This window comes from Candoia aspera, chromosome 1 (assembly GCF_035149785.1).
Source record: "Candoia aspera isolate rCanAsp1 chromosome 1, rCanAsp1.hap2, whole genome shotgun sequence".
Classification (NCBI taxonomy): Eukaryota; Metazoa; Chordata; class Lepidosauria; order Squamata; family Boidae; genus Candoia; species Candoia aspera.
The window spans coordinates 181,384,730-181,405,217 of NC_086153.1; positions in this window are offsets into that span (position 1 = coordinate 181,384,730).

A 20,488-nucleotide genomic window follows, 5' to 3' on the forward strand; every position below is an offset into this window, starting at 1 on the left:
TGAACCCATGCAGTGCTACCAAACACTCTAAGATGGCTTACCTTTGGTTTTACACCATAAAACAAATGGAATGGAGTGTCCTGAATCATAGAGTTATACAACCTGTTCTGAACATAACAAGCAGTCGATAAAGCTTCTCCCCAGAACTTAAAACATAATCGTGAATCTTTTAACATGCATTCCATCGCATTTTGCAAGGTTCTGCCCTTTCTTTCAGCAACATCATTTTGCTGAGGGGTGTACGGGTTAGAAAGAATTTGTTCTATCCCCTTTTCCACTAGGAACCTTCTGAATTTGTGAGAAAGGTATTCTCCTCCTCTATCACATTGGAGTGCAGATACAGGCCTAGGGAATTTTCCATTTGCCCATGTCACAAAACTTTTAAATTTCTCAAATGCCTCATCTTTGTGTTTTAAGATGTAGATAAATGTGTATCTTGAGAAATCATCAATGATGGTCATTGCATACCTTGCTTGTCCAAGACTTGGAGCAAAAGGACCAATAATATCAGAGTGTACAATTTCCAAAGGTCTAGTTGTAACTCTGTCACTGTGCTTACTCACAGGAGCTTTTAGTGTTTTGCATTCTTTGCAAACTACACAGTCTAAGTACTTATTACAGGGTTTTATCTTTAGGTCAGCACACAGCTGTGGCATTTGTTCTATATACTTGATATTAGCATGACCAAATCTCCTGTGCATCAGGTGTACACATTGGTCATGATATGGAGTGTTACCAACTGCAGCCTTGCAGCTTGGCTTCCTTGCATTTTGCACAATGTACAAGGAGTCTTTTAACATACCAGTAGCACACAATTTCCCATTTTTTCGTATCTCACAACCATTTTTCTTAAATGTTATGATATACCCTGTTGCAGCCAATTGTGCCACAGATAAAAGGTTTGATTGTAAATTTGGCACATACAACACACCTTTTACAGTTTCTCCTAAGCAGGATAAATACAAGTCACCTTGTCCCATAATTTTGGTGACAGACCCATCAGCCAAAGATACACTTTGTCTTTCAGTTTTAGACAGTGACACAAAAGAGCTTTTACAATTACATAAATGACAATTGGCCCCAGAATCTAACACCCATACATCAGAATTACCCTTCTCAGCAACCTGTGCAATTTGGGTTGTCTGAAGAGCCTTCTTCTGTGTTGCCCTTGTGTTCTTCTGCTCTGTCTTTCTACTCTTGGGTCTCATGGCACAGTCTCTGAACCACAAGTGAAGCATCGCTGGCTTGCTAGCACTGTGGCCTCAGGTTCCTTTCCCTTCTTTTCCCTCATTTTCTGGTCTTGCAGCTTTCCAGAAGAGATGGGGGGGGATCTTTCCTCTCTCTTCTCCCATTCAGCGAGTAAGCGCTGTGTAATATACGATGGAGTGAGGTCTGTTTCAGGCATAGCCTCCAGGGTACAAATCAGCGTGTCCCACGTTGCATTTAGTGAGGACAGAAGGATATAGGATTTTGTGAGAGGTGTAAATTCCATTCCTCTCTCCTGCAACTCAACAAACAGCTGCTGAATAAAATGCAGGTGCTCAGGAAGGCTATCTCCTTCTGCAAGGTAGGCTCTGTACAGCTTTTTCGTCAGAGTAACTTTACTCCCTGCTGTTGCCTTTACATATAAGTCTCTCAAAGCGTCCCAAAGTTGCTTTGCAGACTGCATGCCTCGCACGTGGACTAGCTGATTGTCCTCAACTCCCAAGATAATGGTGGCTCTAGCCCGCTCATCCTGTCTCAGCCATTCAGCATTGGGATTTTGGGGGGTTTGCTCACCAATTGGCAGCCAAAGATTCTCTCTGCGAAGATACATTTCCATCTTCAGGGCCCAATTCAAATAGTTGGTTTCTGATAGGCGCTCCAGAGGCATCGCTGAGGACTGGGAGGTAGCCATGGCTTCTTCCTTCTTTTGCAAGTCACCTCAGCTAGCTTCTAAGTCCTGCAGACCGGCAGTTGCTGGAAAATCTCCAGGTGGCTCCAAAGAAAATCTTCACAGGTCTTTGCTACCTGCCTTTAAATTGTGCATGAGGTGTGGAGCTGACCTCTCTTTTCTCTCTGGGTTTTACTGCGTTGTTTACTGGGCCCATAACCTGTTGCAGATGCTGGGAAAGCCTTTAGCCCAGGAGAGGCCAAAAAAGTCACACACCAAGCATTTCTATAAAAATAATTTATTTACAGAAAGCAAAAACAAAAGCAAAAACATATTTAAAGGACTTAGCTCTCATTGAGAGCTACCTGGCTTGCTACATGCCGGCAGAGAGAAAAAAAAAAAGAAGTGAGAAGACAAGTCCGGGCAGGTCCTCCCCCCAGGCTATTTTGCATGAAGCACGTGAGAGGAGACAATCAAATGCAACCCCTTCACCTGGCCAAAATGATTTGTTACAATAGCAGTCTTAATCTATTAGTAGGAAAACCTCAACATACAGTACCATACAAGTGACATTGATTCAGAAATAGCATACATTGACTATATATACTGTATATGATTATATACTATACTATACTATACTATACTATACTATACTATACTATATACACACAGACACACACATCAGAAATGGAATCAAATAGTATGATGAGTGAAAACTTAAACTATTGATATGAACAGGAAAGAGACAGAGTCATTACTCTCTAACTTGATGCAACTGGAGAACATATATGCACAAAAGATCCTTGTTTGTGAAATTGTGCATGACAACGTCATGAACTGATATTGCTCCAGGACATTGTGGGATATAAACATAACAGTCCATCTATAAGGGTAGGCCATCTAGCTAAAGCCCCACACTCAAAGGTGGAGCTTCTTTCCTTGACCTGTTGCTGCCTCTGTTCCTTCATTATGGCTTCCCATCCAAAGCTTCTCTCACTGTCTATGACATCAGGACTGCTCAGCCATACAAAGGCTATACCTGACTCAAAGCATATATATGTATATTGAGGAAGGAAAGGAGGGGTGGCTTGTGTGAATGCATCACTGCTGGCTCAAATGTAGTCATACCCACTGAGACCGGTGACCCAGGTTCCACTCATGGGTCTTAGAAAAAACATATCACTGGTGACATAACTGTCTCCCTGGAATTTGGCTGGCTTGGCTAACAAGGGTTGCCTGCCTCTTTTTATGAGGAGCAACATGTTACAGACACTGAGTGTCAATTAACCTTGAAAGTCTGTGCTAATAGTTCAGGGGACATTAAGTGATGGAGTTGTGGCTCAGGAATAAGCCCAGCTATGAACAAACCACTGGAATTAAATCCTATACCATCTAAAATGAAGAGCCTCTCCTTTGAGAGGCAGGCAAAACAAGGCACTGCTTAGACACTGGCCTTAGACCATTCCCATTTCCTTTCACTCTAAATCCATACAAATGTCCTCTTGCCATTAATATTCATAAGTTGCTCTCAGCCATTCTCAAAGAGGGCATCAGAGGTCTGCTTTTATTAACATGCTAATTGGGCAGCTCCTCCCAGTGGACTTTCTAAGACTAACAGTAAACTGGCCTGGCTGGCTCCACTTTCCTGACCATACAGCATTTTGCAAAGGGGAGCCATGTAGATTCCCTCCCTCTCTAACCTGTGAAGTGAGGCAGACCTTAGGCAGAAGATGCATCACTCCTATATGATCGCTGTGCAAAGAAACTACATTCAGTTCCGTGAGACTGTTTCCCAAGTAAACCTCCTGAAGAATCAGCAAATGTTGAGAGATAAGCAAAGTTGGGAGAGATGATTGGACACCTTCAGGATGTGTTTAGTCCTCAGTCCTCAGCCCTACAGAAAGGATCCTAACAGCCCAAATTTTAGTTTTCTATGATCTTCTGTCTCTGAGAAACTCCCCTTAAACAGCTGCTAATATTCACAATTGCAAGAGAGGATGCTGCTGCATCTCCATATTCAAACTTCATTACTTTGATATTATCATCACAGTGATTACTTACACTGAATCACATCTATTTGCATGAAGCAGCCCCCAGTACTAAAAGTGGGTATCACGCATTGCAGGAAGCAACCACCTGGCTCTCCCAAGTGACTCAGACACCCTAAGTTTGTTGCTAGCTGTACACAATTCTAGCAACAAGTGGGTTGAGCAGACTGTCGCTTCCCACATGTAGTCTTCAGCAAATTAGTTCATATGAGTTGTGCAAGTGAATTGGGATCTCAGAATGAGCAATATGGACTGTATTCTCTTGCCACTTAGATTTTATGTATATTCTTAGTTTTACTCTTATTTTTATATTTATTTATTAAGAGTAATGATGTATTTATATATTGTATTTATACCGGCTGTTCGCTGTTTTAATTGACAATTTTATTGTAAACCGCCCAGAGTCCCCCAATGGGAGGAGATGGGCAGGGACAAATTTAATAAATAAAATAAAATAAATAAATAAAATATTCATATGTATCCCCCTGTGTTTCTTAGGACCGTGTTATTATTTCGGTAACAGTGTAAAACTCGACTGGCAAATCAGGGGAAAAACAGCTTTTGCGATCCAGAAGCCTTGGAGATATATTTGACATCTGACGCACAGACATTTCAGAAATATCCTCTGGGAAAACTTAATTCATAATATAGTATCTATGCTTTTTTTCCCAGTGTTTTCCACTGTGGAGAAAGCAATTGATACCTGACATATAACACTGATCTTAAACAGCTGAGTGTGACATTCATAACCATTTCATTTTTAAAAAATTAGAAAAATCTAAATTTTAAACAAACAGAGGCCGTCATTCAGTAGCAGTGCAATTCCATGTAATAATCTAGTATTACCCAGCAGCGGGGAGAGGGAGGGTTAGAAATTCAGACAGCAAGATCACTCCACAGAGTAGACAGAAATATGAGATTCTAGGAATGATGCTGCTGCTAGAAATCCATTTGAGATGTCCTTCAAGTGGCAAGAAGATGAATTCAGAGGGATATGAAACAGAAAACCAAGAAGATGGGGTCTGACTTTGATACATGCTTAGTGTGATAGAATAATTTACTCACTATATGGATCTCTCAGTATAAGGCAAAAGGACGAGGAGGGAGAAAGGAAGCAATAATGTGTCACCTTATCTAAATAAGGTACCTGTCATTCCTGAAATACTGTTTAAGCTATGATAGTTGTTTTTACTCAAGGGGAAAGAACAAGACTTTACTCCAATGAAAGCAGGTCTCTTGAAATAGGAATGGTTACAATAAGCCCACATTTCCTGCCTGGTGATGGATGGGAAAGAAGAGAGAAGAAATCCAGCCCCAATTTTACGTACAGAGAAATTGCGATATTTCTACTTCCTGGTCTTTCAACTTGGAAGTTCAATAGAGCTGGACAAGCATTTTGCACATTGTTGGTTCAAACCAGGGAAAAGACTGCAAACTGTTCCTGTCCTTACTGACCTAAAGAAAGGGGTTTTACTCCCATTTAGAAATGATAGCTGTTAGTGGAGGGAAGCACACACACATGCACACAAGCACCAAAATTAGTCAAGTTAGAGGGATGGAACAAAAGATGGACTGTGGGAAGCTATGATTAAGTATTAAAATTAACAGGTGCAGAATGTCTGCAGATGAAAAATGAGTAAGTCCCTGAATGCTGAAGGAGTTTTGGCATCATCATTTTCACAGCGATAGAAGGACCAGGCTTTCAGCATTTAATCACAGCATAACTATTCAGGTCAGTTCCAATTCAGTAATGAGATAAATGGGACATGCAGCAAAAAGTTAAATGGTGCCCTCCTCACCTCCTAAGAGAAGTGTATGGTGTTTCAACTGCCCGCTTTCCAGCTAACCAAGGGAAAAATAAACTCAAATGCTCCATGTTCAGACTTCCAATCACCCATGACTTTTTAAGGAAATAGTTCATTCCAATGCTCCTTGTTCTGAGTTTCAGCTAGCTAGACAATCTTCCAGTAGATCTAAAGAGTGGATTCTTCACCCCTTTAAGTTTTCTTGATCTTTTTCCAATGTTCACCATTCTGAGACAATTAAGCCAAACCAGTTCTCATTAACTAGGGGGAGGGAGGAATTCCCCCAGGTTTGTTTGGTTGTTGTTATTTGGGTTTTGTTTTGTTTTTCATATTTCTCCTCCTCCAAACATGTTTTTTAGCATGTACAGATAGTCTTCATTAAGCAACCACAACTGGGACCGGCAACTCAGTTGTTAAGTGAAGCGGTCACTAAGTGAAACCACGACTGTGCTTATGATCTTACTTCAGCTTTGCTTTGCTTTACAGACCTGCAAAGGTCCTAAATGCGAGGACTGGTTGTAAAGTTACTTTTTCATTACCGTCGTAACTGGACAGTCGCTAAACCAGGCAGCAGCTAAACTGTAACCCTGTAACCCTTTTGTCTGCAACACTGTTGGCACTCAGTGGGGACTGCTGCTAGTGGGAATGATGACCTGCTGGATTTCTGTGACCATTGCCTCTGACATAATATTTATAACCCACTAAACTGAACCCAACCTTTCAGGAACCTCAATATATTTCCAGGCATAATTGAGGGCAGGTGAGATGTCTAAATAGAGCTTTGTAAGTTGTGGCAAGCGCTCTGAACTTAGCTTACTAGCAAACACTAACTAGTGTTGTCCTTCAAAGTACATGTAATATGTACTCCTATAAGCTGACTCTTTTAGCAGCCTAGCGCAGGTTGTAAGTTGACCTCAAGGGTAGTAGCTCCACATGCATCATGTTTCTGTAACTGGTTGCACCGATGTATCATTTTTTATTGTAACAATATGCCAAGTCTCAATATCATTATGAATAATCATTCATCAAGGTAGTAACTTGGTATGCCTGGCCTTTAGCACTGTGGTTTAAGTTTCAGGGGAAAAAATGTAATTTTAAACTCTACAGCCCATGGGGTATTCTTTGTGTGCATTTTTGTTTGCCCACATAAGCCGACAGACAATTGTCAGGGATTGCCAGGTTACGCAGATATCAGGCATTGGAAGCCAACTGGTTTTTGCATTAATAATGCTTCCGAGATCCGCCAGTCCATGATGCTGCTTAGTTTTGTGACCCATCATGATGTCGTGAAACAATGTTGAAGGTGAGTTCTGCCAGGCAGTGAATGAATATTTCATTCAATGAGTTTGCCCTATCTTTTCATCAATTTGCTGCTCACCAAGTGTGGAAGAATCTGATGGACAAGACCTATCTAATTTAGCCTGTGTCTGCCCAATGTCTCAGCAGGAATAGAGTGCTGTGCTTTTGAAATAGATAAGCAGCCTAGTCCTATTCCAGACAGTGTATAGATGATAAGGCTAACATATACTCTTTGGATGCTTCACAATGCCTATTGGATTATTATTTCTCAAACTCAAGCAGAATCTAGTTTAAAAAGTCAGATCCAGATGGCTAAGATCACTCTTCCCATATTCTATCTGTGGATAATGGGAGTTACAGATGCACATATTTGGACAGCAACAAGTCAGGGAAAACAATCTTAAACCTTACATTTCCTTAAACCTGACAATACTGGACATTGATTTGTATTACATTTATAGCCTAGCTTTTTGTCTGTGAGGTCAAAGTAGTGCATGTAGGGTGTCATCCCTCATGTTATCCTCCCAAAAACAAACCTGTGAGGTAAGTTTGTTTGAAAGAGACTGACAGGCTTCAAACCACCTTCTGAGCTATCATGGAAAAGTAGTCATATTAGTGCTCATTTCTAACTGTGCAGTAAGTAATTGGATCATTAACCATGGCTGGAACGGAGCTATTTTACTTTTGCTATTCAATTCACCATTCTCCATTTTGGCATCCCTTCAGTTGTACCATATGAAAAAGTCAATAGAATATGACTCCAGTCTGCATATCATGGAGATGTCAATCTCGGAGAGGTGCTGTAAGCCAGTGATTAGATGTTTCACGCTGCTTTGCCTGCATCCACTCCTTTTTGGCAACAGCTGTTCAGCACTGAATCTGAGTTCTATGCAAGACTTCTGAGCAATTGAAATGTCTGTGTCTGTTTCTTTTTCATTTAAGGACATGTTTTTAAGGTTGTCACTTTTTGAATCGAAGATGGTTATTGAATTGCTGTGGAGCTAATTCGCTGCTCAATATCATTATTCGGGCATATGCTGAAAGAGTAGGTAATGTTGCTGAGTAAAAGCAGAGCATGCAGATAAAAGGAAAGAAAATCTTTTCCAGAGGTTTGCATAATTTCTCTTGAAGTAGGGACTACCTGTTATCATACCTGAAGGAAAACAAGCCTTGTCCTGCCTACACAGATCTCAGCGCCCCCCTGCCTGGAGGCAAGGAAAGCAGAATGGACTTCAAGTGAAAGAGTCATTAGCTAGATGTATGGCTTTGTGATTTTCATCTCTCTCTCCCTCTCTCTTGCTTTCTTTTATGCCATACATACCTCCCCTCTACCACCTCTGCTTGGAAGGGCTAGCAACCACAGTGAATAACAAACCCACGCAAGATTAAGGCAGAGCTGAACAACCTGTGGCCTTCAAGCCACATGCAGCCCTTGGCCTACTTGCAAAAGCCCACAAATAAATAAACCAGACTTCTTGAGAAAAACATTTGTATTTTTCCCTGGCAACTCTCCTCTTGGAAAGGAACAGTCCTTGCACAAAAGTAAAGTATAACTCTGATGATCCAATATATGAATTGTAAGCCTATTCTCTTGGTCCAGATCCTTATGAAGCCAGAATGGCTTTGCCTATCCATAAAAGGAAAGTACCAGCAGCTCAGAGGAAGCTTAAAGCTCTCCAAGGCATAGCAAAAACTTTAGAAAAACAAAGTACAGCCTCTTCCTTTTCCCCTCCCCCAAATAACAAACAACCAAGGAACTCAGTCAATCAACCAAGCAGCAAACAACAGCCCAGTCAAAGAACTCCCAAAGAGATCAACACCCCCACCAATACAAGTAGGGCAAGCCACTGTACAGTATCAATCAATCAATCAAGTCTTTATTATGGTCAGAGACCAATGCAATAGTATTGTTCTGTAAGACAAACATAGTCATGCTTGAGTTATTAACAGCAAATAATAAAAATATATGTTAAAATCAGGGCAAGGCCCTGTTCACACTGAAGATGTTGCCTAGTCTGGCAATGACATGTCTACAAGAAAACAACAAGGCTCAGAGAGCACCAAGGGCTCCACAGTTCAACCCTGAGCTACAAATATTTGCTTGGATATGTATTTATTTATTTATTAGACAAAGGTGACTCTGGGTGGCGTACAAAGATTAAAACCAAAAAGCAGTAACATCGGTCATAAAAATCAAGATCCCCAAAGCTCTCAAATATCCTCAAAAGGAAGCAGAATTTTGGTCCCATCCTCCAGGAGGGCTTTGGGAGCTGCAAAAGGATTGTGGAGGGCCACAATTTCACAATGAGTTGTGCTCTTATGTCCTAAACCCTTTACATCAGAGGGTCCTTTGTCAGAAGCACACAATTGCTAGAAAACAGAACTGTGTGTGAAATACTAACCCTTAGGGAGACAGAAATGTATTTAGTGACAGATGATAAAGATCTGCTCTTCCTAACCAAACTGGCAAAGAAACTCTGGGAAGGGTTCCCAAAAAAATTCCTGATTTTCTTTATTCAGAAGCCAAACTGAGAAACCGTCTGTTGCCTTTGGCCTAGGTGTAACTATTCTTTGTGACATCCTCAACCTCCTTATTGCTTGCATAGGCAGAGATGTACCTCTGTTCACCTCTGGAAGCCAGCATTGTCCCAGCATTGCCACATTTGTTTCAAAGCAAGCTGATTATTCCATAAAGATGTCTGCAAACCGCTAATGCAATGCCCCAGGGGGCTCAGCTGTGTGTTAGATTATCCATAATTGCAACTCTTGGATCTTCTGTGAAGCAGAGACACCTCGTTGGCATGGTCGTAACCAAACATGGCTGGAGGTCATTGTAATTTTTCAAGCAGGAAATGGTACTTCCATTATCCCCATCAGCATGGGAGAATTACCTTGGAAAAAACATGAAGATGACAGATAGGCACCCCTACTTCCTTTTATTAAACTACTTTATTAAATATCACTGGCAGTAAACTTAAAAGCAATAGTAAGATTTCCAGTTGAGGTCTTTGGTTTAAAATGTTAAAAACTAAGAGACTAGCTCAGTTATTAGGAGAAATGTAACGATAACCCTGGTAGATCTTCCAAGAAGCCACAGGATGCAGTGAAATCTCCATTCCTCAGTGTTGAGGTTTGCTGCAGGAGGTCCTTCAGTGCAGCAAGACCAATCTCTACTTCCTTTCTGCTGTTGATGCAGAGATACCAGTAGCTGAAAGAATGGCAAGAATGAAAATGAAATGAGCCAGAGGCACACCAGGAGCGGTTCAAGAGAGAATTTGGAACTACAGGAGTCAAAGCACCAATGTTCTTTGGCAGACCTCCCCAAAATATTGAGGAAAATACTTGGAGGAGAGGCAGGGTGAAAGGGGTAAAGCCTTCTCACCATCCAGCCTGGGCACCATGAGTCTGGCTGGGCTTGAATGTGGCCATTCCTTTTCCAGGGACTCTTTCCAGCCAGACTGCAGGGCCGCAACTAGGGTCTGCGTCACCCAGGGCAAACATGGATTCCATGTCCCTTTTGCCCCCCCCCCCGTGCTCATTTTGGTGCCCCCCCCTGTGCCGCGCCCCAGGGCACATGCCCTGCTTGCCCCCCTAGTTGCAGCCCTGCCAGACTGTCATATTACTCTGCCTTACTCTCCGTGCATTGTTGATGGAAAATATGACACTGAGCCAATCCTGCTAATGTAAGCAAGATAAGGACCTCAGAGGGAATTACCTCTACACAAGTGTTCAGGGAGATTTCATCCTTGATTATGAGCTAAATTGATTATATTATAATCCAATTTTTGGAATAGCATTGGTTACTCGCAGTACCATATGGTACAGATGCCGATTCCATCAAGAACACAATGATATGAGCGGGAGGAGGAGGAGGAGAAGGGTATAAATAAAAATGTTGCAATGGAAAAATGTTTGCCTTTAACATGGCATCCCTTAGCCCATTTTTTTTCAGTGAGAATAGCTGAGAAATAGAAAAAGCAACAGCTTGAGAAGTACTCTTTCCATCATCTTGAAACACCCTTCTACCATTTCCAGACATCACAGACATTTTAAATGAATACTTTAATAACTTTAGAAAGGACATGGTTAAAAAGTGAAATGAATACATCCTCTTCCAAAGATGAATGAGAAAATAACAATAGAGGTCATTTCAATAACAGTGACAGTGAAATAATGGCAAGAAAGCTGGACAGGAGACAGGTGGAGAAGCACTTGCTCCATGAAGTTGCTCTGCACCGAGATCGGAACTCAGTGCTCAATAGTTGTGGATGCAATCAAGATAAAGTCTACTTTGGGTCAGACTTAATTCCTGGCTCCTAAAAGAGGCAAACCATGCACACTTTGTGTAAAAGTGGTTTGCTATTGCCTTTTTCTGGGATGTTTTTCAAATGTTCAGTCTAGCCTACAGCCCTGGTCTCCCATACAAGGCTAATCAGGAGCAAACCTGCTTAGCTTCCAAGCCCAGATGAGCTTGGATGGGAGCCTCCACTTACTAAGACCACTGATGCAATAGTTGTGCCTTGTCTCAAGCCAGTCACACCCCACCCCAAGGAATTTAACTGCAAGATTTGTGCAGTTACAAGCAAAGGCAAGCAGGGGGTATGTGCAAGCACACACAGCGACAACAAAGTCCCAGTCCCTAGAGATCTTGTCTTCAACGGTTCCAATCAGCCAGAGGGCAAGTGGGGAAAGCAAAAGTGTAGTGAGGCCACAGTGCAGAAATCTAAGAATCCGAATATAGGCTGTTAGTCCAGGTTCCAAGGAGCAGTTTCCACAGGCAATGGATTCAGAAGGCAAACACACAGAGTTCTAGTAAGTGGAGCAGCTGTTTCCAACAGAGGGTTGCTGGTAGCAATAGTTCTTAAATAATACCTGCCACAGGTGCAGGCAATCAAGGGCAGGAATGCCCATGATGGGCAAGAACCACTTTGCGCTGCTCAGCACTCTGTTTGATGTGCTCCAGAGGTGGGAGGGGTCCTAGATCTGGCCCCTCATCACCTGATGTTGCCAACTGCCCTGTGTTTTCCCTAATTCTTCAGCCTCACGTGCATGATTGCTAGCATTCATCCAGGGCCTGTGGGGCAGTGCCTTCCAGCTTTTCCTGAGGTTTGTCTGATGCATGAAAACCAGTATCTTCCAGCTCAGATCTTCTGAATTCAAGCTGGCCGTGACAAGTTGAATGATACTGATCACCTGAAGTATGGCAATATTATGATTGAACTACAAGGGCATCTCACATATCTACTTTCCTCATTTTACTGATTAATCCTCAGAATGAGTACTCCGAATTGAGCACCACTGAGTGCAGTGGGGATCATAACCTGGAAGAGGGTATAATGTTACAGTGTCATCAGGCAATCCGGTGTACACTTATTGAGTTTAGTGGGACTTGTCCCAGGAATATTATAATAGGAATGTAGCCTTAATGACTAAAGTCCTTGTCATGGACATAGCGATTATTTCTAGCTTCAGTTACCAAAAATGGATGGGAATAGCAGAACATAGCACCTTTAAAGCCATGTATATTAATATCTCTCTTATGGTATTTGGGGTGGGGGGAGGTTAATTCTTACTTGTTGATGTCATTCCTTGTCTCCAAAAAGCTCTACATTTTGTATGATATGGTTCTCCCCACTATTTCACTATTCTCACAAGGAATCTATGAAGTTGGTTGGAAAGCATGATTAGTTAAAGATCCTAAGAAGGATTTTGAGTCTGTTGTGCAGGAAAAAGAGGCATTAAAATTTAAATTTTGATTACACTAAAACAGAAATTGCATTTGATACATAGGAGTCACTGAAATTCTTTCATAATGGCTACATTAGCTTTTCTACATCACACCTCTCTTATCAGAAATTGTATGATCTTGAAAGCCTGCTTGTGCCTGGTTCTACTTCTAGGTTCTTGAGAGAAGCCTGACTCTTTACTTGAATCCAGGAGCCTAGAAATAGCATCATAAAAGTCCTACTGCTGCTATTTTTCAGCTACATTTCTTGCTGTTTCAGGCATTAAATCATGAATAGTCATGTGTGAAGGATGCTTCCACTGAGCTTCATATCTGTGCAGTCACAATATTAAAAACGTGTATTCATACTTCTTTGGAACATGGAGGCACAAAATGAGTAATGTTGCAGTAAGATCTGAACAAGATGTGACATTGGAAGATATGACTAGATCCCCCACTTTTAAAAACATAATAAAAAGAAAATAGGCAGTGAAGAGAGAGGATTGGTCATAATTGCCAATTTGTGCATGCTACTTGTTACTTTTTAAATATGATATATGGTGCCATTCCTGAAATGTATCATGTTTTATGTAAGTCATATTATACAGTTCTGAAGAGGTTATGCTTAAATGTATTCTACCCACAGTACAATACTGGAGGAATTTCAAGAACAATTTATAATTGTCAGGCTAATATCTTCCAAACTGTAAACAAGAAGAGCCAAAACAGTCTTCACCTGTATTCAGGATGAATTTTCTTTTTTTAAAAATTTTACTGGAGGCAAGAAGGTTTTCTAGCATTTATCTAACAATATCATCATATAGCTTCAGCAAAGGATTGTTACCCTGTCATGGTGCTGGAGCTTGAGCACCTCAATGATGCCATGAGCTAAACCGTGAAGGGCCACCCAAGACGGGAAGGTCATGACAGAGAGGTCAGACTAAATGCGATCCCTGGGGAAGGTAATGGCAACCCACCCCAGTATTTTTGCCGTGAAAACTAAATGGATCTGTACAACCAGAGATATGTCAGTATACCATCGGAAGATGAGACCCCCAGGTCGGAAGATGGTCAAAATGCTACTGGGGAGGAACAGAAGATGTGTCATGAGTAAGGATGGTGAGCAGGGGGCTCCCATCCAGACTGTTAAGCGCATGCGTAGCACTGAGGAATTGGGAAGCCATTCAAAGAGACACAGATCGGGACCACCTTAACCTTTGGGGTTTATATGTCTGGGTTTTTCCCACGCTTCTTCAGTTTGTTAGGATTCCTGTTATGTACAAGCAATAAAACATTAGAGACCAGTTCCTTGTCTCAGCGTGATTCCTGGCTGTTAGGACAGGATGCATTCAACTAGCCCCAGACGTGATGACGCAGCTAGCTCAAAGCCGAAAGGACAGCTAGTGGCCGACGGTGCTGGTGGTGAACCGCGAATCCGATGTTCTAAGGATCAACACACCATTGGAACCTGGAATGTAAGATCTATGAGCCAGGGCAAATTGGATGTGGTTATTGGTGAGATGTCAAGATTAAAGATAGACATTTTGGGCATCAGTGAACTGAAATGGACTGGAATGGGCCACTTCACATCAAATGACCACCAGATCTACTACTGTGGACAAGAGGACCACAGAAGAAATGGAGTAGCCTTCATAATTAACAGTAAAGTGGCTAAAGCAGTGCTTGGATACAATCCAAAAAACGACAGAATGATCTCAATTCGAATTCAGGGCAAGCCATCTAACATCACAGTGATCCAAATATACGCCCCAACCACAGATGCTGAAGAAGCTGAAGTAGAGCAGTTCTTTAGGATCAGACTAAAGAGATTAGGGAAGACCCACAGATCAGCTAGATATGAGCTCACTAATATTCCTGAGGAATATGCAGTGGAGGTGAAGAATAGATTTAAGGGACTGAACTTAGTAGATAGGGTCCCGGAAGAACTATGGACAGAAGTTCGCAACATTGTTCAGGAGATGGCAACAAAATACATCCCAAAGAAAGAGAAAACCAAGAAGGCAAAATGGCTGTCTGTTGAGACACTAGAAGTAGCCCAAGAAAGAAGGAAAGCAAAAGGCAACAATGATAGGGGGAGATATGCCCAATTAAATGCAAAATTCCAGAGGTTAGCCAGAAGAGATAAGGAATTATTTTAAACAAGCAATGCATGGAAGTGGAAGAAGACAATAGAATAGGAAGGACAAGAGACCTCTTCCAGAAAATTAGAAACATTGGAGGTAAATTCCAGGCAAAAATGGGTATGATCAAAAACAAAGATGGCCAGGACCTAACAGAAGAAGAAGAGATCAAGCAAAGGTGGCAAGAATATACAGAAGACCTGTATAGGAAGGATAACAATATCGGGGATAGCTTTGACGGTGTGGTCAGTGAGCTAGAGCCAGACATCCTGAAGACTGAGGTTGAATGGGCCTTAAGAAGCATTGCTAATAACAAGGCACCAGGAGACAACGGCATCCCAGCTGAACTGTTCAAAATCTTGCAAGATGATGCTGTCAAGGTAATGCATGCTATATGCCAGCAAATTTGGAAAACACAAGAATGGCCATCAGATTGGAAAAAATCAACTTATATCCCCATACCAAAAAAGGGGAACACTAAAGAATGTTCAAACTATCGAACAGTGGCACTCATTTCACATGCCAGTAAGGTAATGCTCAAGATCCTGCAAGGCAGACTTCAGCAATTCATGGAGCGAGAATTGCCAGATGTACAAGCTGGGTTTAGAAAAGGCAGAGGAACTAGGGACCAAATTGCCAATATCTGCTGGATAATGGAAAAAGCCAGGGAGTTTCAGAAAAACATCTATTTCTGTTTTATTGACTATTCTAAAGCCTTTGACTGTGTGGACCATAACAAATTGTGGCAAGTTCTTAGTGGTATGGGGATACCAAGTCATTTTGTCTGCCTCCTGAAGAATCTGTATAACGACCAAGCAGCAACAGTAAGAACAGACCACAGAACAACAGACTGGTTTAAGATTGGGAAAGGAGTACGGCAGGGCTGTATACTCTCACCCTACCTATCCAACTTGTATGCAGAACACATCATGCGACAAGCTGGGCTTGAGGAATCCAAGGCTGGGGTTAAAATCGCTGGAAGAAACATTAACAATCTCAGATATGCAGATGATACCACTTTCATGGCTGAAAGTGAAGAGGAACTGAGGAGCCTTATGATGAAGGTGAAAGAAGAAAGTGCAAAAGCTGGCTTGCAGCTAAACCTCAAAAAAACCAAGATTATGGCAACCATCTTGATTGATAACTGGCAAATAGAGGGAGACAATGTAGAAGCAGTGAAAGACTTTGTATTCCTAGGTGCAAAGATTACTGCAGATGCTGACTGCAGTCAGGAAATCAGAAGACGCTTAATCCTTGGGAGAAGAGCAATGACCAATCTCGATAAAATAGTTAAGAGCAGAGACATCACACTGACAACAAAGGTCCGCATAGTTAAAGCAATGGTGTTCCCTGTAGTAACATATGGCTGCGAGAGCTGGACCATAAGGAAGGCTGAGAGAAGGAAGATTGATGCTTTTGAACTGTGGTGTTGGAGGAAAATTCTGAGGGTGCCTTGGACTGCAAGAAGATCAAACCAGTCTATCCTCCAGGAAATCAAGCCAGACTGCTCACTGGAGGGAATGATATTAAAGGCAAAACTGAAATACTTTGGCCACATAATGAGAAGACAGGACACCCTGGAGAAGATGCTGATGCTAGGGAGAGTGGAGGGCAAAAGGAAGAGGGGCCGACCAAGGGCAAGGTGGATGGATGATATTCTAGAGGTGACAGACTTGTCCCTGGGGGAGCTGGGGGTGTTGACGACTGACAGGAAGCTCTGGCGTGGGCTGGTCCATGAAGTCACGAAGAGTCGGAAGTGACTAAACGAATAAACAACAACTTCATCCTATAGATATCTATTTCATTGCCAGTTCAGTTGAATTCAATGGTATTTATTTACAGGTTACATCTTCAATCTCGAGAAGAACCAAACAAAAATAAAAGTGGATCTTCAAATACAAAAATTTAAAGGTATATTAGGTTTCAAGCAGGAAATGTGCATTGAGTTGCCAAATCACAGACTGAGTGGGACAGATGCAGGTGGATTCAGGGATTTCCAGACTGAATCAACAACTCTTTCCAATGGATTGTATTTAAATCTAACTCTCCCAAAGTTTTTTTAGTGAATTTTTAGTGAATTCAAATAGTACAATTGTTTCTGATTACATGGCATATAAAATACTGACACTTGGAAGGTAAGAAGAGATAATGGTAAAGAGTATGAATACATATGAAGATAGGAATTCTTAGGTGGGTGATAGTCCCATGTTATGCTCCTCTTAATGGTGATAATGGAAGAACCAGGGATGAGTTTGTGGAAAAATTGACCAACATTCTGAATGAATGTGATTGGGTGTGTGTATGAGTTTTTCTGTCAGCTGACATGAATGGGTGAGTGAGGATGAGATGACAATGAACATAAAAAAATCATTGTGTCATTTGTAGACCCAAGAATGAATGAGAATGATGACTGTTTCACAAATAACAGCTTAGAAAAAGGTCTCTCTATGTTTAATGCATAGTTTACCCTGTCCATTTATGGCAAAGGAAAGAATTTAAAAACATGACTGATTTGACTGCTTACGGTTCTGACTGGAAAAAACCATATTTTCATAGTGTCAGCGGGAGATCTTGGGGAAATGGACGTGGAAGAAAAGGAGTAAGTGAAGGAAATTGGAGCAAAATAAACAGTTACCCAGGTGTGGCTGCACTGTCCCTTTTGTGTTTTCTGGCACTTTGAACTGATAAATTCCCTACTTCACTAAGTGTTTGGGCTGTCCTTTAGAAGAGGTAGTATATTCTTTATTAGCAGTTCAGTCCATTGATATGTCCACAAAAACAGCTAAATCCTGTTCAGCTGTGATCACCATTAAGAAGTTTTAGGTTTGAAATTGGTTCTGGGAGGTATCATCATCATCATCTCACTGTTTATTATATTACCTGATTACTGTATTAGACTTTCTTTTTAATAATAATAGTAATTTTAAAAACCTACAAAAGAAGAATGACTGCAGGGAGAGAAAGGTACAAGGCCTATACAAAAAGTAATAGAAGTTAAATTATCCTCCTGACAAAATAAATGGAAAGTCTATGTAAAAAAAATATTATGTGGAAACTGCTTGGAGCAGAGTGACATAAATCATGTTACAGAGTGCCATAGAGGTGTATGTAGCTAAATCAATGGAAAGTATTAAAAAAAAAACTTGGTAAAATGATGGAGTGAAAGAGGCTGTGGATGAGGAACAATGCATATAAAAGAATGCTGTGAAAAATGAGAACAAAATATATTGTATGGAGTGTATATAGAGGAAGATACAGCTGTGTATCAAAGAAGGGAGAACAGTTAGGATAAAACAGAATGAATGCAGAGTAGTTTTGATGGAAATAAAAATTGTTTTGAAAGTGGATAAAAAGAGCCAAGCAAAGACCCTCCAGCAGAGAGAATGGAAATAAGAATGCAAGGGAAGAAATATTTAGTTTGTTAAAGAACATGTTAAATCATTTAATACTATTTGCTTAAGAAGAATTTAGGATTGCCAGCCCACCTCTAAATTGAAGGTATTGCTGCTCTGCCCTTTTTGGCAAATGATACTTATCTTACTCTAAATAACAACAATCATCATTTAATCCCATTAGTTGATCTAAACTTCTCAGTCATACTGCCCAGGTTCTCCAACAAAAGGAATGCCTTTTGCCATAAAGTTAATTTCCAGAAGTGAAATTGACAAACGTTGATTTCTATTCAGCACAGACCTGTCTGTGTATAAAACACCATGTTAATGAACTTTGCTTCTCTCTGCCCTTTTTTGTAAGGATTTTCTTTGCTGCAGGATCTGCACTAGGCTGGGGCAATGATTTGGGCTCCTTGCTTTCAGTGTTCAAAGCCAGAAGAAGTGAAGATGATCACCAACCACCGACAAACTGCATCTATTTCACTGCGGTATGACAGTGAAAAAGGTAGCAATGTGGAAGTGCCTAGAAACAGGAACTCTGCAAAACCTGGAACATTTCTCCCCAAGCTCTCCATGGAAAGAGAAGGCCAGAGTACTGCAGAAACAGAGGAAGGAGGTGACATGTTGAGAGTGGCAGCTCTAACTTCTAGTAGTGGCAAATGGATTCATCTAGACTTCCCAGTCACAGTGCATTAGTCAAGGGAAGTTGAATAAATAGATGGTGAGACTATTTTATCCTTCCTTGGAAATGCAAAGTGTGTTCTTGCAAATAAATAAACATGCACACAAAATGAAAGAAAACAAAACAAAAAACCTGCATCTCTTCATCAGAAGCTGCTTCATTTTAGGAGGGTTTGCATTACAATTTTTTTCCAGTCCTGCCAAGAAATTTCTAAAACTGGATACACTTCTTCCCATGATAAGTAAATATTGAGAATTTTATCCAAAATTCCTGAGATTGTATTCCATTTTTTCCATCAGAGAAAGGTCATTAACCATTGGTTGATTTCTAGTTATTGTCACTGGAAAATATGAAGATACAAATCTCTGAATCAAGACTTCAATTCAAGGCCAAAATTAAATTAGGGGTTTCAACACTACCTCTTTTCCAAATCAGGAAAGCAATAGAATTTTTGCTTAATCAGAGTATAAACTAAATCCTGTGACCTGGTTGCAACTGTAAGGCAGCCTTCTATTTAATCACATTCAATAGAATAAAATTCTGTTGAATTACTACAATCTGTTGGGTTAATTGCATACATTTGAAAAGACAGTTTGATTTGCTTAGTGCTACTGCAATCCTTTGCCCTTAAAATGTATTTCAGGTACAATAAGATAGACCAGAGAAGAAATTCCAATCTCAAGTCTTCCCTTCTTACCTCAGAAAAAGGTTCCCTTCTTACCTCAGAAAAATCTCCTTTTCAGCATGAGCTTGATATGAGAAGTAGGCAAATTAAGAATATGGCAAGGGCAGATGATGGGTGACTAGGTCTGATCTTAAATTATCCCTGTCTTCTGTGATGTCAACAACATGCAGAGAAAGTTAGACTTGGGCTGAGATAATTTCTTTCCATTTTCTTAACTTGAGGGAATTTATGTGAGTCCCGGATACATGCAATGTGTAATGATAAGATCCCCAAAAGTGGCAAATGGTGCTCCTCCTTGACTTCTTAGTGGACCCTAATGTGAGAGAACTGAATTTTTTAAAGCATCTAATGCTGGAGAACTCTGGAAAGGACAGTAGCAATACTGTACGATAGAACAAGGTAAAGCATAGGTGGCAATGCTATGAACACCTCCTACTGAGAACATATCCCACTGAATTCAGTGGGGCTTACTTCTGAGCAAATCCACAATGGACTTAAAATAATACTTTTTATTGTTATTATTGTAGCTGATGCAATGGGTTGCAGACCATTTCACTCTGTGTCAAATGCATGTTCCCTCATAAAAGAGTGCTAGCCAATTTTTTAGTTATAATAGCAATAATTAATGTGATTTTTCAAAAGCATATGTTTTCCTTTTAATCAGAATGCCATTTAAATTAACCTTTTTTTTTTCACCGAGAAACCTAATTAACATCAACTCCCATCACTGCAAATCCATCCTCAGGGAAACTTTTCATCAAAGCAACAGAAGGAGCAATGGACATTGTTTCCTTGCAGTACTCTCCAAGGGGGGGTTCTTGCTTACAGCCATTTCTTG